Here is a 17,536-nt window from a genome sequence, read left to right on the forward strand (position 1 = left end):
AAGGAATACGAGTTGAACAAAGAGAAGTGGAAAAGAACAAGCGAACATTACTGGAATATTTCTCATTATCTTCAAAGGAAAATAAGTTAAAAACAAGTTAAAATAAAATTACCTTGTGGCAAAACATTTTGTGGTTCAAATCTGGAAAGGGTGTTGCATTTTTCAGTATGTAACTTGTTTTCATTGATATGTACGAGGGTTATTTTTTTTTTAACCTCCGATCGGCTGTAATAAAAAAACGGGAATGAATTGGGAAATTATTTTAATGTCAAAAGAAACGTACATCTTTACTCTATTTTTCCACATAATCACCGTGCAGATTGAGGCATTTGTCGTACCGATGCACCAGCTTTCCAATACCCCTCGCATAAAATGATGCATCCTGCCTATTCAGCCACGTTTTAACAGTGCTCTGCAGTTCATCATTGGTGTTGAAGCGTCGTCCTCCAAGCCACTTTTTCAACGTGGGGAAAAGGTGATAGTCACTTGGTGCCAAATCCGGACTGTAATGAGGGTGATCAAACACTTCCCATCGAAATCTTGCAAGGAGTTGTTGTGTTACGGCGGCACTATGCGGTCGGGCGTTGTCATGAAGCAAGACAACACCAGATGTCAGCATTCCTCTCCGCGTGTTGCGTATCGACGGTCTTAGCCGTCGTAATGTAGCGCAGTATGCAGCAGCATTGATTGTTGTCCCTGGCTCCATGAAATCAACCAGTAGCACACCTTGGTGATCCCAGAACACTGTAGCCATCTGTTTCTTGGTGCTGAATGTCCGTTTGAACTTTTTCGGCTTGTTTGGAGAATAGGTGTGCATCCACTGTTGTGATGGAAGTTTTGTTTCTTCATTATCGAAATGAATCCATGTTTCATCACCTCTCACAATTTGAGTCAAAAAGTGTTCACCATCGTCTGCGTAACGCAGCAAAAACAACAAGGCTGATGCCATTCGCCGCTCGTTGTTGATGTCAGTCAACATCTTGGGTACCCATCGGGCACAGATTTTCCTGTATCCGAGATTGCCTGTAACAATGGCGTATAGGGCTGACCTTGAAATGAGCGGAAATTGTTCAGACAGTTCTGAAATCGTGAATCGACGTCTCTCACGAAAAACTGCATCAACTCTCTGAACTGTTTCATCTGTTGCTACCGACTTCCTTCCTTGGCCACCTTCATCATGAACATCAATACGGCCTTCGCGGAATTTCCGACACCACTCTCGCACAACGCCATCGCTCATAAAGTTTTCACCGTACACAACACTCATTCGGCGATGGATTTCTGCTGCAGTGTGTCCTTCTGCCTGTAAGAAATTGATGACTCCACGCAGCTCGCATTTCACCGTACAGTTTATCGTTGCAGCCATGTTGACATTCCCATAACCAAGCTTCAACTGAGGTGTGAGTTGGCCGCTCCACATGGTTGGTGGAAGGGGGTAAACACTACGAGACGTGTCGATTCATGTATGAGCGATTAGGGTATCGATTAATGGGCATGCCATGGAGAAATGAAACTGTAATCACACTGCAGGGCACTGTTAAAACGTGGCTGAATAGGCAGGAGGCATCATTTTATGCAGAGGGTATTGGAAAGCTGGTGCATCGGTACGACAAATGCCTCAATCTGCACGGTGATTATGTGGAAAAATAGAGTAAAGATATACGTTTCTTTTGACATTAAAATAATTTCCCAATTCATTCCCGTTTTTTTATTACAGCCGATCGGAGGTTGATAAAAAATAACCCTCGTATATATATTTTTTGGATACCATGACAGTTTAATGAAGATTGTATTGCAAAATTTACTTTTTGAATCTTCTTTTACAATTTTTTATTGTTTAATTCTGTCCCAGATTCGTATTTATCTATTATTACGTTTTCAGAAATATATGTTAAAAATTGAACTTGCGTTAGGCTCATTATACTATATTCTTTTATCTTTTACATCTAAATAACAGTTACATTAAACTATGGAAATTTTACTATAACAAATAAAGGCCATACCTCATCCAGGGTGAACTCAACTTCTTTGGAATGGTCTACAATAGGATAGGGTCTTAGGAGTATGGTTTTTATTGTTTTTGTGTTCTGGGTTTTGAGTGAAAGCTTTGTATGCCTTTGATTTTATTTCAGATTTAGGAACAGTATTTTTAACTTCTATTTTAAAATTGTGCAAGTCTAGGACTACTAATCAGTTTCCAATGATATTACTAGTTGTAATCTTCTAATCATAATAGGTTCAGAAGTTGAGTTCAGCTTAACCGGCCATTTGTGGTTATTTAAAAAGTAATAAGTAATAATATGCTTTATTTCCTGTAAAATCATAAAGACTTGTATTATGACATTGCTAGAAATAACTATATGTCGTTGAAAAATGATGCGAAAATAGGTCTCCTACTTTTGCCTACTTTTTGATAAAATAGTCCTACTTTTCCTACTTTTTGGGTTGGAAAAGTTGCTATAAGCCCTGCTAGTGGTGGGAGTTCAGTCAGCCGGTGACTTCCGTGGAGGAAGGATCTATCGCCATATTTTATTTTGGTCTCGACGGGTTCGAACCCAGGACTGTAAGACGCAAGTATGATTTTTAATTAAAATTTAATTAAAATATTTATAATTTTTTTTAAATTTTGTTACTTAATTTTTTTATATTTTTTAAAAATTTATTTTATTAAAATCGGATAATAAAAACATACAATATGGTGGTCGTAACGAAAAGTGCAGCGCTATGGAGTGGGGCGTTCAATGTAAAGATGGCGGCCCTATTTGATTAAATTTATTAAATTATTTTTATTTTTAAATATTTTTCCGTGATTTTTCTAAGTTAAAAATTACGTAATTCCAAGATGGCGGCCGAAATTCAATATGGCGGAACGATTTTTTATTTAAATTATATTAATTGATTTTTTTATAATTTTTAAGACTTTTTCCGTTGAAATCAGATAAAAATTACAGATTTTCGAATTTTTGGGCGTAACGAAAAGTGCAAAGGTAAATATCGAGGTCAAGGTCTAATTCCTGAAAGTGGCTTACGAGTGGCTTTTCTTCAGGACTCTTAAGCCGCTTTTAGGAAGAGTCGAATTTTTGAATTTTTTAAAATTAAATCGGGAAATTTTCTCTCGAAAATGGGAAATTGTCCCTCAAAAACGGGAATTTTTCCCTCAAAACGGGATATTTTGAGGCTTTTTGTGGCTTTTTTGCGGAAATTTTACACCAAAACGACGTCAGAGCGGTCGGTCGGTGACCCCATCCTCAATCCTCGCCTCCACTCCTGCGCTCGGAGCCCCAGTTATATACTATTCATTTATTTTATTTAATTGGTTTGTTTTACTATGTTACCTTGTTCTCCGCCCTCCCCCAATCGATATGGTCATATGTTATCAAAATATTGTTTTGTCTGTTATTGTTTACGTGTACACAAACTTTCAAAACATTCTGACGGCAAAAATTAGATAACATTTGAATGGAAAGATTTTATTACGTTGTCCACACGTACATAACTAGTCCTACATAATTCAGATCAAGCTAATAAACTACCATCTAAATAAAAAATATATACACTTTTCTGAAATTTTTGAATTTTAAGGGCATTTACGCCCTAACATGGATTCAGTTTTAGGTATTTTATAATAGCAATTTAATTTATATATTTTGAATTATAATTGGGAAAAAAGATGAACCCCAGCCACATGTTCAACCATAACAGCACGACATCAGAAACACTCTAAATCGGAAAGAATATATTTTTAAAATGTTCACAATATAGAGGCGTTACACTCCCTTCATTACCTGAGCAGATTTTCCACCTAAACCTTACCATTTGGATCAAAACATACAAAATATAAAAGTCACTATGTTTTAAAATTTTCAGAAGTTTGTGTCTTTAACCCCACATCACAGTCGACCCTGGGGAAAATTCCCACCATGCTCCGGTCCTCATGAATAGAAAAAAAACTGGTAGATATGGTTGTCTGTAAAGTTGGTTTACGGACGATAATTTTAATTTATAACGTCGTAAGAAAACATTGATGAAGAACAAATATATGAGATTATATCGCTAATCAAATGCTTAAAATGCAAGAATTAATTAATTTTTTTCCGCAATTGTTGTTGTAATAAACAATGGAAACTACATAAACTTTTCACTTCACTTTATAAACAGTTGACAAAACAGTTCGCATGTAGGTTGTACGCTGCCACTGTCTCTCTTCTACTCGGAAGCATCGGCCGATGGAGTGGAAGAGAGATTGATGTGTCACAAGCCGCGCTCTCACTTGCACTCTCAGCTCAGGTGGAACGTGACACTTTTTCGTGCGTGCAGCCGGCGTTCATAGATTTATAAGATGTTATCACGTCACAAACGGTTTATTACCTGTAACTTCAAAATTGTGTTTATTTTCTTTCCCATAAACCCAACCCCTGCTTCTTATTTCTAAGGTCTTAATTCATGAAAATATTGAATTGTCAACGGTAGCTACTTAAAACTTGTGAAAATTTTAATTTCTGTCAGAGACATACAGATAGCGAAATTCGGGGTGGATTATTCCATTACATTGATACATACAGGTAAAGCCAATAAAAGTGTGTTAAGAAGAATACATTTACAAAAATTGTTATATTTAGAGGATTTTACACCCCCCCCCCCCCCCCTTTTCTAGATGAAGAAAACTAATCACCGTGCACATTTCCCACCATAACCTCAACTCGGAAATAGCCTAGGGGGAGGTAAGAAGGGTGGTCAGCAGTTCAAACCACAATTCACCGATTTTCACCATGATAATCATTGCGGTGTAAGATGGTGCGTTGTCTCGGTGAAAAAATTTTTTTTGCAGCAAATATTGTTGTTTTCTGCAATTTCCGCCTTCAGCTTAACAAGTTATTTTGTGCAGTATGCTCCTGTCACGGTTTATATTTTTCCAATATAAACTATTAAATAGCTTTATGAATATCCTAGAAAGTATTCACAGTCACTTTCCCACACAAAATAACAGCATTTGCCTTTTTGGGAGCTGATTCCCATTTGCAATCAACTATTTGGTGTTAATCTAGTTTGACCCCTCTACCGTAAAAAAATAAATCCGAAACGTTTTTTATTTAGTGCTACAAACATTCCTCTATTTATAGTAAAAGGCGTACATAAGAAATTTCAACCAGTTTAGAAAAATTACCGTTGATATGAAAGTTTACAGTAGCTACCTGTTCGGTAAGGCGCCAGCGGACATTAATTGCTATTGTTTCTAAATCCGTGAGTGTGATTTTGAGTACTTTTCAATTAAGTATCGGACGTTCCATATTTTTTTTACAACAACTTACATGAGTTGCAACATTTTTTCTTCTTAAAACACGTAACGAATCTTAGACACTAACATCTGTGTATTTTCATAGGTATAGCATTTATTTTGGCATTTCTTTTTATTGGAGAATTCAAACGTACTATTTTGTAGTGTGGGAGGTAATCTTTCAAATGGATCCATACACTGCTAATTTTCATTGTTGAAAACTATTGTTTACTTCTTGCATGAATTGTTTCAGTCGTTCAAGTCAATTCGTCGATCAATGCCGCGATAAATTGTGTCTTGAATATGGCTGGTTCTTCGAGGACTTTTGGTTGGAAACTATGCGACGAATTCCGCACGTCGTCGGGTACTTTGTGGAATGTATGTTCCGTCGGAGGTATCCCGACGAACGTGAACGATTTCGCGAAGAAACTGTACCCGCCTCCAACACAGGTGAGGTTAGAACGTTTAACATTACATGTTGAATCCACTCCATTCATCCTAATGACATGATTTTGCGCACCTGATCCTGTGGTACATGACACTTATTTATTTTTAGCAGTGGTGAGGCGCATAGCGCCAACGCTTTTTGCGTGATAGCGCGGAACCTGACGTAAAAATATAAAAATTACGTAATAATAATAAATTACGTAGAAAATAATAAATAACGTAAAATATGAACTATAAAAAATATAAATTAGGTACAAAATAAATTACTTGCTACGTGCCTCCTCAAAGCAAAAAAAAAAAAAATCATGTACCACAGGATCAAGTGCATAGAACCATGTTATGAGCATTAAAATGATAAAAAAAAAACGGATAATGCGATACAAATAAACGTAAACAAATAACATTGCGGCTACAGCAACAATGCTCAGGCTTTATAGTGTAAACAATAAACGGTAATTTATATGAAACGAGTAGGAATTTCGTATGTCCGCCTGTTGCTTTAAATAGAGAAATATTTGTAGCACCAAGTAAAATTGTTTTGGGATTTTTATTTTAGTATTCAATTTTTTTTAAGGAAGATAGACCAAACTAGAAAAATTTCCACTGTTTTCAATGTGCTTTTGTTTCCGTATTGTAATGGTGAATTCAAGTTTCATACAAGGTGATTAATCTGCGCAAAAACTATGCTTTATTGTGCCTCAACTGTGCCAGGTTATTACCCATAGCTCTCAATGAATGGTTTTTAACCCTATGACCCCCTCCACCTTTTAATTTTAAGGTTTTTAGTTATCAAAATCTCATATTGTCGCCAGCCCTTGACAAGTGTGCAAATTTTAAGTTAATAAAATGTATTTAATTTAATGAAAATTACGTCGAAATTTTCTTATCCGTTACATTGATAGATACATACAGGTAAAGCTAATAAAATCATGTGTATAGTAAGCTCAATGATTGTAAGATAGTTGAACGGCTCTTAGTGCGAAGGGTATAGGAGATCGAGACCAGGATAAGGTTCGAGTATAAATTTGTATTTGTCTTATTTAGTCACAACTCTATCGTTAAACCAATCAAGTTTCATGTTATAATTAAATTACAAGTTTCTATATGTGTCATTAAACATTTAAACATTAAATATATATTTTTAAATCTCACTTCAAAATCATGTCTTGAAACAGGACTGAGTTTCTCATCTCTGGGCGTCTAGGGCCGTGCCTGCCCGACATAGTCGCTTTATGCACGTAATTGTAAGAGCGGTTTAAGTTTCAGTAGCTCCCTCGCAGTGTGAGGACTGACGTCGCCGATTGGCGGCTTATCTGCCGTGCTGGGATTAGGTGACGCGAGGAGGCAGGGCGGAGCAAGATTGCGCGGGTGGGAGACGCCACCCGCCCCTCAAAACTTGGAGAGATAGTCGGTTGGACAAGTGGTCACTTGGACAAATGGTCCTTCGAACAAATGGCGCTTGGAGAAGTGGTTAGTTGGACAAGTGGACAGTTGGACAAATGGTGGGCCCCCGATAGAAAGCTCTTATTATTTGCAACCATTATTGCCAATAAACATGTTGCCGGAAACACGTAGTTAAGGCCCTGTAGCCCCAGAAAGAGTCAGCATAGGCAACCTGTTGGGCTTTGTGCGAGACAGACGATGCTGTGGTGAATTACGAGTTTACGACGCCAGGCAGCGCTCGAGAGGACTGTACGATGTCGAATGCTGACCCCTGTCCCTTTTTACTTCCATTGGTGGCGCCCTCACCTCTTTTCTTCCGTTCGTGCCGTGCCATAGCACTGCGCAGCATGACATCGTAGTGTCGCAGTGTGTTTTGATATCACTGGTGGTCTGTCATTGACTGTTCTGTCGTACAAGAAAACTCGTGGTGTCATTTCTTTCGCTGTGGTTCTGAAAAGGACGACGTTTTAGTGAAGCTCAATGGAGTACACATTTAGTGAGTACACGGACATGCTGCTTGTTTACGGGGAAGCTAGACAAAATGGACGAGCCGCCCGTCGTCAGTACAAAGAACGATATCCGGGTCGTAGGATTCCAGCTCACACCATGTTTGCAAGATTTACTCAGCGAATGCGTGATACTGGTACATGTGCTGTCACAAGACCAAATGCTGGTGCTCCGCGCAGGGTTCGTACTCCCAGTTTTGAAGAAGATGTACTTCAGTGATTTGAGGAGAGTCCGGATACAAGCACAAGGGCAGAATGTTCCGATATGGACGCTGACAAAATGGCTGTTTGGCGAGATCTTCATGAGCAACTCTTGTACCCGTACCACCTTCAAAAAGTGCAGCACATGGGTCCGGCGGACTATCCTCTTCGCATGACCCTTTCTCGTTGGTACATTCGAAGAGTATTGAGGAACCCTGAGTTAGCGGTTTTATTCAGCGATGAAGCCAAGTTCACTCAAGACGCTATTCTCAATTCGCACAACAGTCATGTTTGTAATTATGTCAATCCGCATGCAACGTGTGTTACAGCTCGCCAGGAACGTTTTTCAGATAATGTGTGGGCTGGTATTGTTGATGGCGTACTCTTCGAGCCTTTTTTTTCTTCCGCCACGACTTACCAGCGCCGGATACCTCCACTTCCTTTAGAACAAACTACCAGGTCTTCTTGAAGAGGTTCCATTGCATGTCCGACGTGTGGTGTGGTACCAACATGACGGAGCACCACCTCATTTTTCCCTGCAAGTGCGAGAGTATTTAAACCAAACATTTCCAAACCGATGGATTGGACGAGCGGGCCCTGTCGCATGGCCTCCAAGGTCACTGGACCTAATCCTGTTAGATTTCTTTCTGTGGGGTTACGTAAAAGGGCTTATTTATGCTACGCCAGTAGAAACGGTAGAAGAGCTTACACAGTGTATCATTGAAGTGTTCGAAATCATAAGGAAGACTCCACACATGCTCCAGCGTATCCGTGAAAACATGATTCGCCGTTGCCACCTCTGTGTCGCTCAAGGTGGGTGTTTTATCCGTTGCTTTAAGTTGTCACGTTGTTAAAACGTATGCAACAATTTCAATGTTGTGAAACAAAGCCGAAGCTGTGATTTATTTCAGAGTGAAATTAAAATCTGTGCCACAATTAAAAGGTTATTTCTCTACTCGAACACCCACACATCCACAACATAACAGTCTACAACGGGTTGCCTACGCTGACTCTTTCTGGGGCTACGCATTTCCGGCAACATGTTTATTGGTAAAAATGTTTGAAAATAGTAAGAGCTTTCTACCCTCAAGTGTTGTAACATGAATTTTGATACATTCTGTATATATACGAGGGTTATTTTTTTTTCAACCTCCGATCGGCTGTAATAAAAAAAGGGAATGAATTGGGAAATTATTTTAATATCAAAAGAAACATTCATCTTTTCCACATAATCACCGTGCAAATTGAGGTATTTGTCGTACTGATGCACCAGCTTTCCAATACCCTCTGCATAAAATGATGCTTCCTGCCTATTCAGCCACGTTTTGACAGTGCCCTGCAGTGTGATTACAGTTTCATTTCTCCATGGCATGCCCATAAATCGATACCCTAATCGCTCGTACACGAATCGACACGTCTCGTAGTGTTTACCCCCTTCCACCAACCATCAGGAGCGGCCAACTCACACCTCAGTTGAAGCTTGGTTATGGGAATGTCAACATGGCTGCAACGATAAACTGTACGGCGAAATGCGAGCTGCGTGGAGTCATCCGTTTCTTACAGGCAGAAGGGCACACTGCAGCAGAAATCCATCGCCGAATGAGTGTTGTGTACGGTGAAAACTTTATGAGCGATGGCGTTGTGCGAGAGTGGTGTCGGAAATTCCGCGAAGGCCGTATTGATGTTAATGATGAAGGTGGCCATGGAAGGAAGTCGGTAGCAACAGATGAAACAGTTCAGAGAGTTGATGCAGTTGTTCGTGAGAGACGTCGATTCACGATTTCAGAACTGTCTGAACAATTTCCGCTCATTTTAAGGTCAGCCCTATACGCTATTGTTACAGACAATCTCGGATACAGGAAAATCTGTGCCCGATGGGTACCCAAGATGTTGACTGACATCAACAAGGAGCAGCGAATGGCATCAGCCTTGTCGTTTTTGCTGCGTTACGCAGACGATGGTGAACACTTTTGACCCAAACTGTGACAGGTGATGAAACATGGATTCATTTCGATAATGAAGAAACAAAACTTCAATCACAACAGTGGATGCACACCTATTCTCCAAACAAGCCGAAGAAGTTCAAACGGACATTCAGCACCAAGAAACAGATGGCTACAGTGTTCTGGGATCACCAAGGTGTGCTACTGGTTGATTTCATGGAGCCAGGTACAACAATCAATGCTGCTGCATACTGCGCGACACTACGACGGCTAAGACAGTCGATACGCAACACGCGGAGAGGAATGCTGACATCTGGTGTTGTCTTGCTTCTTGACAACGCCCGACCACATAGTGCCGCCGTAACACAACAACTCCTTGCAAGATTTCGATGGGAAGTGTTTGATCACCCTCCTTACAGTCCGGATTTGGCACCGAGTGACTATCACCTTTTCCCCACGTTGAAAAAGAGGCTTGGAGGACGACGCTTCAACACCAATGATGAACTGCAGAGCACTGTTAAAATGTGGCTGAATAGGCAGGAGGCATCATTTTATGCAGAGGGTATTGGAAAGCTGGTGCATCGGTACGACAAATGCCTCAATCTGCACGGTGATTATGTGGAAAAATAGAGTAAAGATGTACGTTTCTTTTGACATTAAAATAATTTCCAAATTCATTCCCGTTTTTTTATTACAGCCGATCGGAGGTTGAAAAAAAACCTTGTATATGTAATGCAAAAGTTGTAGCATTTACATGTTAATATAGGCGATTGTATCATCATGGGAAACCTTACACCAAAAGTTTCCAGTGATGTCGATATGTTACTTGCACCTATCATAGCAGATTAATATAGTTCGGTACTTCACATTAGTAAAAGCTCCTCAGGAAAAGATGGGATTCACTACTCACACATTTTCAATCTCCCGCAAACTGCTCACAACTTTTTGCGCAACCTGTTTAACGGTATATTAAATTATGGATATATACCACTTCAATGGAAAGAGAGTATTGTTTTCATGGTTCTAAAGCCTAACAAAGATCCCAATCTGGCTGCCTCTTATAGGCCCATAACACTGCTTTCCTGTATCTCCAAAACTTTTGAACGCATTGTCAAAAACAGACTTGAATGGTGGTTGGAAGCACGCCATCTTCTCCGCAGAGAGCAGTTTGGATTCCGTCGTGGCAGATCCACTATTGATGCCATAACTATTCTTATACGCTGGATACGGGAGGCTCTGGATAATAAGAAGTATCTCATTACCACTTTTCTAGATCTATCTGCTGCATTTGATGCTGTCCATATTCCCCGCCTGGTGTTCAAGTTTGGGGCCTTGGGTATCCCGAGTGTACTTATTGACGTCTTGCATCAGTTAATCGCCTGCAGAACCACCTATATCAAAGTTGGGAACTGTCACACGTCAGGCAGGTGGGTGTATCAAGGAACTCCCCAAGGAGGGGTGTTGAGTCCCCTACTCTTTATTATATACACGCAGGACCTCATATTTCGCATTGGGCCTTATGTTCGATCAGTGGCATATGCTGATGATATCTATCTCTATTATCTGGCGGAAAATGTCAGAAATGCAGTGGAATGTATGGCTGGTTCATTTCTCCACTTGGGTCGATGGGCATCGGATAATCATCTTACCATCTCGCCTCAGAAGACTCGGAACGTACTTTTTATGGCAAAACGTCTAGATTTGACTTTAATCAATCTTTTCATATTTAACATCAGAATAACTGTGGTGCAACACCACCAATACCTCAGTATGATAGTGGACTCTACATTGAATTGGAAGCAGCAAACACAACGACTCAAACTACGCCTACTACAGTCTATCAACCTACTCAAAATGGTTGGTAACACTCGTTGGGGTGATGATCCTTTTACTCTTCTAATATTCTATAAAGCCTTTATAAGGGCTAAAATGGATTACGGCTGCATGTGTATGACGACTCTCTCCCCAATCAGGCTATCTGAACTACAGGTATTACAAAATCAATGCCTCCGCATGTGTCTAGGAGTGATGAACTCATCACCAATTTCAGGAATACATGTTGAAGCCAATGTTGAACCATATCACTTCCGCCGGTTACTACTATCTAACCGACTTTGGCTCAAGGCAAGTTACTACCTGAAGAGTCCACTTCGCACCGTTATTAATAAGGTGGGCATAGACGTTTTACACAAGTTAAGGGACAGTACTAAACATTTTCCAGTACAAGATACCGCTACCGTTTTGATGTTAACTTATGGGGTACCATTCTTTCAATGTTCTGCTCCACAATTGTTTCCTGTGGCAAAACACCGGCTCCACGCTACTGAAGTATGCAGTCTGCACAAGATACTTGTTGCAGCCACTCCAGGATATCTGCACATATACATGGATGGATCAAAAGTGGGTCATCTAGTTGTGTGTGCCTACTTCATTCCTGATATTAAAGTCTCTGGTCTCTACAAGCTTCCCTCATACAGCAGCATATTCTACGCAGAAATGTATGCTATTCACCAAGCAGTGAACTATCTCACCTCCAGAGTGCATGTACGTGTTTGTCTGTATACTGACTCATATAGTGCAGTCTCAGCGCTTACGTCTATTCAGAAATCCCTAACTGATGATATGGATCTCATACTGAGATTCAAATATATTGACATTCCTCGGCCTATGGTCCCTAATTTCCTGTCTGCGAAATGTCCTGATTTCCCATTTAGCTCTCGTCGGTGAGAAAGTGAGTTCAGGCCAACGTGGCCGGGACCGGGAAAATACGGGACCTGGAGGGAATGTTACGTAGGTAGGCGGAACGATGCGATGATGTCCGTTTTCACGAGCCCCTTTTTTATTCCGTAATGAAATCCTGCCGCAGCCTGGCCGGCACATCGCGGAACGAGCGTCCTCCCCGCCGTGACCTGGACCCCTGGAAATAAGTCTCGGCCTCAAAATGCGACCCGAAAAGACGGAGAAGGTTACTCTGTAGCGAATCGTACTGATTACGAAAGTTCAGTTGTGCTACACAGCACATACGCGACCCGTCATGTGAGCGGAAAAGGTCCAGTAAATACACGTACTGACCGAGAGGGTTCGGCGGTTCGAAGAGGCACATACACGACCTATGACGTATGCAAATTAAGTCCCGAAAAGATACGTAAAGACTGAGAAAAATCCAGCGATAAAACGAATGCTGATGAAGAGCAGCTGGACTACTGAGACAGTCCCGTGACATTCTCACTGACTGCGAACTCAGAGTAAAGAAACGCGTCTCCCGAGCGGAGCGGAGTGCACGTCTGTTCGCCTCCGCGTCTGGTTCGCCACTGCCCTCCTCCGCCCGCTAGCGAGCCGAGGCCCGCGGGCCGCGGAGGAGGGGAGGGGAAATCGGCAGGCGTGGGAGAGGCCCACCTCGTGGTGCGCCAGGCTGCGATTACATGGCTGACATAACACTCGAATGAATTAAAGAATTATTACAACGATATAAAAAGTAATTAGTTAATAAAATCCAAACACAAATAAATCAATTAAGAAATTACAGATTAAAGACGAAGTATTTACACAACATTTACATACACTATTCCAGATGTGAGAGTTATATATAATTGTGGAGGCTCATGGTTATTTAAAATGTGTATACAAAACATAACTATTTACAACACTCCTGACGTCCGCTGACGTGCCAGGGCGCACTTGGGTGTGTTCCTGCTCTTAGTACTTCACAGTCGGTGCACTAGGGGGGGGAACATATCTCCCTTAGGCCCACATCGGCGGACAGGTACGGCCTCTGCATCTAGGAGGGTATGACGAATGTCGTCATATGCCCCCCCCCACTCCCGAGGCCGTCCTGGCCCCCGACGTCGGCCTAGACCGGCAGCCGCGGTCGCGTCCGGCTATGTGTCTGGTCGTCACAGTCAGTTACATCATTTTGCATGGGTCGGGCGAACCAGGGCAGGAGCTGCATCACATTGCAGCGCAGCTCCCTGGCAGCCATATGTCGTACGTCTCGGGGCTTGTACTGACCCCCCCACTCATAGTCCCGGAGGTAGTGAGGGGCAGTCGTCTCACGCGTGGACCGGCGCAACGCCGGCCCGCTCTTCACGTGAGTGGTCGTCATCGGCTCCTTGGAAGGCAAGTCCAGGACCACCTGCTGGGCCCTGTCGATGTCACCCTCCCCACTGAGGAGCTGGACCGTCACCCCGTCTGTCACATCCTCGTTGCCGGCCGTTCCCAGGGGTGGACGCGTCTCCGTCCACGTCCCTGGTCAGGCTCCGGCAACGTCACCACACCGTCGCTCAGGTCAACCAGATCGCCCTGGATAGTGTCGTCATTCGTCACGTCCTCAATGAGTGGTCTGTCGTTGACATTGACGTTGTTTTCGTCGGGCGGAAGTACCCGATCCACAAAGCGATCCAGCTCTACCATGCTCGCGCCACGCGGGCCCCTTCTGCTTATCCTGACGCCCCCTCGCAGGAGGCAGAGTCGGTGCTCTTGTGTTGTCACGTTCGTGCGTCGTGTCCCGTGGACCATCGTTCCCGTCAACGTCCCCGCTTACCACCCGCCGTGCCCAGGGGTGGGTGTGTCCACATCGACGTCCCTGGTCAAGCTCCGGTGGTGTCACCACGGGGTCAATGAGGTCGAGCAGTATTCCCACAGCGGCATCATCATTGGCCCCGTCCTCAACTAGAGGCCCGCTGTCGTCGTGGTCGTCATTGTCGTGCGTCCCCTCTGCCAACCGGATGTCATCCCTGTGTACCTTAGTCGTACATCCGTCGGCACGACGGACGAGGTACGTGGTGGTCCCTAGTCTGTCAATCACCTCCTGCGGGCCTGAACACTTAGGGGCCAGGCTTGCGCAGTGGCCCCTCTCGCCAGATGACAGGTGGTGACACCTGACAACCTGCTAGCCAGGCTCCAGTTGTCCTGGGGGCTGGTGCGTCTGTGGCGTGCGTAGGGCCAGGTAGTCAGCCTGGCATCGTCCATGGTCGTTTCGTGCGAGTCGGTAAGAGCAGGCGAGGTTTCGGCCCTGCACTAGTTTAGAGGGGGAATGGCCCATGACAGCGTTTGTCCGACGGCGCAGGCAAAACAGCAGCGTCGGCAGGTGCAGGTCCAACTTGGTGTGGTCCTCATCCAACCGGATGAGCAGTTGAATTTTAATGTCCTGATTCTGCCTTTCGGTCGGATTCGCGCGCGGATGGTAGGTGGGCGTCGTGTGATGCACCCCCCCCTCCCAACCTGCGCAGGACATTCGCCAGTTTCTCCCCGTGAACTGCACCCCGTTGTCCGTCAGGAGGACCATGGGGTACCCGTATCGTGGGAATAACTCACGCTCAAGCAGAGCAATCACGGTGCCGGCCTTCACGTCTGGCACTGCCAACGCCTCCACCCAGCGGGTGAAGACGTCCGTGACCACAATGATGAAACGCCGGCCACGGGATGTGTGAACATACGGCCCCATGATATACACCGCCACCGTGTGGAAGGGATCTCGGGGCCGTCGCAGGACCTGTCTTCTGGACTTCCGCTCCTGGCAACGCAGGCAGGCCCACACGTAGCGTCTCACTTCTGCTGCGTCGCCAGGCCAGTGGAACGTCCATCTGAGCTCACACAGCATCTGCTCTGCACCCGGGTGTCCCGCCAGGGGGTGGTCATTCAGGTAGCCTATGACCCAGCGCCTAGCCTCGGGCGGAACGTGGGTCTGCAACCTGCTCTTCTTGTGAGCCCCCCTGGTCTGAAGAACCCCGTTCAGACTCCGGCATCCCAGTACCACCCCTTCCCGCACTCCGTCAGTCGAGTTTGGTTGAGGGGGTCCCGGAGCTGCGCAGCATGGACCCACATGAGCAGTTCAGTCATAGTCTCTGGTTGCGCGTCAGGCACAGGGGCAGTGGAGCTGGACAGCGCGTACAACGCACACGGTCGTGGCACCAAGTCCTCGACCCCGCGTTCGCGCTCAGGGAGGAGCACTTCCTCCCAGCCCTGGTCTTCGCGGAACTCATTCTCAGGATCCGGATTCCAGGACAACTCGTCGGCCAGCTGATTTTCACGTCCAGGAACATGTTCAACCGTGAACGAGAATTCCTGGTTCAGCATGGCTCACCGAGTGAACTTAGACTTCCGGCCCTGAGCGGAGTCTAGCCAGCGGAGGCATTGGCTGTCGGTTCTCAGCGTGAATGAGCGCCCCTCGACGTGGTGACCGTAGCGCTGCAGGGCCCAGACCACTGCAAGACACTCCTGCTCATTCATGTGATACCTCCGTTCAGCCTGCCCAAACTTGGCGCTGATGTACTCGATCACCCGCCTCACGCCGTGGTCATTCACCTGGTACAGCACCGCACCCATCCCCTCCTGACTCGCATCCGTCTGGATGAAGATGGAGTGGCTGGGCACCAGGTGCGAGAGCGTGTGACAGTTCCTGAATCGGTGCTTAACATGCTGCAAGGCCTTGTCCGCTGCGGGGGTCCACCGGAACTTAGTCTTTGGCGACAGTAGGTCCATCATCGGGGCCGTGATCGTGGCGAAGTCGGGGACAAAGGACCACAGCCAGTTGAGCAGCCCCAGCAGCTTCTGGAGCTGCTTCCTGGTCCTCGGTGCCCCCTTCCCCTCGATCAGCTCCAACTGCTCGGGTCGGGGACGGCACCCCTCCGCTGTCACTATATGTCCCAGGAACTCGATCTCAGTGGCCCCAATGTGACATTTCTTTGGGGCACATGTCAGTCCGTGTCTGGCTATATGTTCTAGCACCAGTTCCAGATGGTGCACGTGTTCCTCCCACGTCCTGGACCAGATGATAATGTCGTCCAGATAGGCACTGGCGAATTCACCAATATACCCGTCCAGAACACGTACCATCAGGGCCTGGAACGTGGCAGGGGCGTCCATGAGACCAAAAGGCATGGCGCAGAACTGATATCGCCAGCCGTCTGGTGCTGTGAATGCCTTCTTCGGGCAGTCCTCCGGGCATACTGGCACCTGCCAGTAGCCTGATTTCAAGTCAAGAGTTGTGAAGATGGTCGCGTCCCCCAGTCCAGCTAGAGCATCCGTGATGTTGATTTGCGGGGGCAGGGTGGTAATAGACAGTTTGTTTACTGCCTTAAAGTTTACGCAAAAGCGTAAACTTCCTTCCTTTTTGGTGGCCAGCACCACCCGTGAGTTGTACAGGGAGGTGCTAGGCTCAACCACTCCGTCACGTAACATCTCGTCAATTTGTGTCTGTATGGCCTCCCGCTCTCGGGGACCAAAACCCTATACCTTCTCAAAAGGATGGCGGTGCAGTACCATTGGTATCCGGAGCTCCGTCACAGTCGTCCGTCATAGCCGCACTGCGGCCGCAAATACCTGTGCTTGGGAGGCGAGGACACTGTTGATGGCGCCGACTTGCTCCTCGGGGACACCGTGCTGAAGATTCTCCAGGCGGATGACTGTCTGAGGGGGACTGGGAGGGACCTGGTGTACACCGTACACCGTCCAGCGCCCCCGGGTGCCGAAGTGCATCCGCCCAGCTCATACTTCCACGGTTGTGTCGACCTCGTACAGCCATGGGACTCCCAGGATCAGCCCCTCGCGGTGCTCGGGGACCAATCAGGCCTCGATGTGGCTAATGTGACCAACGATGCTCAATGTTACCTGAGTGATGCCCCCTGCTGCGACGACGGCATCCCTGGTGGCCAGCTGCACCAGCTCCCTCCGTGGGGTCACCGCCTCCGCCCTCACCAGGTGGGCCGCGATGTAGGATCGGC

The sequence above is a fragment of the Bacillus rossius genome, chromosome 11 (assembly GCF_032445375.1).
Source record: "Bacillus rossius redtenbacheri isolate Brsri chromosome 11, Brsri_v3, whole genome shotgun sequence".
NCBI classification, from domain to species: Eukaryota; Metazoa; Arthropoda; class Insecta; order Phasmatodea; family Bacillidae; genus Bacillus; species Bacillus rossius.